Here is a 1,550-nt window from a genome sequence, read left to right as displayed (position 1 = left end):
ATAATATTTCTGGTAAATACTCCTTTAAAAAGTGTTTTTTGATTATAATTTTATTATTTTTAGTATCAGACTTTCAAAATCCTTCTTCACTTGAATTAAGATAATACTTATTTAAAGCACAGCCACCACAAAATCAGACTTTAGCAGCTATGTTTACTTTGAGATCATTCTGCGGTTAAATACAGATTTATGATCATAAGATATAGTTTAATACTAGCTTTTTGAAATCAAAATATTTGCATAGCCATGACAAGTAACACTGGCATCTAGCAATGCTTTGGGGGAAAAAAACTGTTAATCTTAAAAAAAACAAACAAACATATAGGCTACATAAACCCAAACAGGAAATAAAACCGTTATTAAATAAGCGTGTGTCCTATTCTGTGTCCTAAACTCCTGAAACATTGGTCTCTCATATTTTAGAGCAGTCGATGCAATTTGGGAAATAAATAAATCAAATCTGTATGTGTGTGAAAATATTCAGATGTAACCCCCTTTGTAATCTTTAACATTTTCATAAGTAACTGTAATTTAATTACACATTTTTTCTTAGTAACTGTAACAGATTACAGTTACATTTATTTTGTAATTAAATTACGTAATTCCGTTACATGTAACTAGTTACTCCCCAACACTGCGTACGACACAGAGATAGCAGCTACTACACTATATAGAAAAAGATAATAATTTCCGAAGCACAGATGTGATTCTGCAACCGAGCCTGGTCCAAAGGCAGGATTTAGGTAAGAAAACGGTTATTATTTGTATTGGCTGCCACGCCAAATCAAGCACACCTGCTTGCTTTTCTGTTTAATTTAACAGTGTTTTTTGTGAACATATATATGCTTTAATAAAAAATAAGGTTTAATTAGTTCATGTTAGTTAATGTATTAAAGTGTATTAACGTGTTAGTTAATTATTGTAAAGTGTTACCTAAATAATGTATTTCGAGCGCTCACTTGAAAAAATATGAAAACCCTGTGAATATATGGAAACAAAGAAAAAGAAGAGACAGTTAAAGTCAGATCGAGAATGGGTGGTAGGCCTATATGTGATCCAGAAAAAAGAATCATGTAGCCTACTGCGTATTTTATACTCCGCATTTACAGTATTTACTGCTGTTGTTAATAAATATTCAAACAGTGTTTCTCTTTCTAGTTTTTTTTTACTTTTCAGTTAACCCTGTACACTCCTGCATCACATTTATTTTAGATGCAATATGAAGCTACTTTTTATGTCTTAATAGACGGCATGTAAGCTTTAAACTTTAAACGCATCTTTATCAGAGCTAAATATTTGATAAATATTTGATATTTGATAATAACCTATTGTGTTATAACTTATACGTTTCATGTGGTCTTGATTTGAGTGTGTACAGTGGTCATTCAAGGGTTGTAAATCTATAGCTCAAGTACATTTCAGCACACCATCAATTTTAATCTTATAAAATTTCCCAACAACAAAATTGTGGAAATGTTGAGCGGCTAGTAACTTAAGAAAACCACTAGCCATAGTGGCTGGTAAGCAAAAAAGTGAATGTCACATATATA

This window comes from Sinocyclocheilus anshuiensis, unplaced genomic scaffold, assembly GCF_001515605.1.
Source record: "Sinocyclocheilus anshuiensis isolate Anshui unplaced genomic scaffold, SAMN03320099.WGS_v1.1 scaffold2459, whole genome shotgun sequence".
Classification (NCBI taxonomy): Eukaryota; Metazoa; Chordata; class Actinopteri; order Cypriniformes; family Cyprinidae; genus Sinocyclocheilus; species Sinocyclocheilus anshuiensis.
This window is presented reverse-complemented; position numbering follows the sequence as displayed.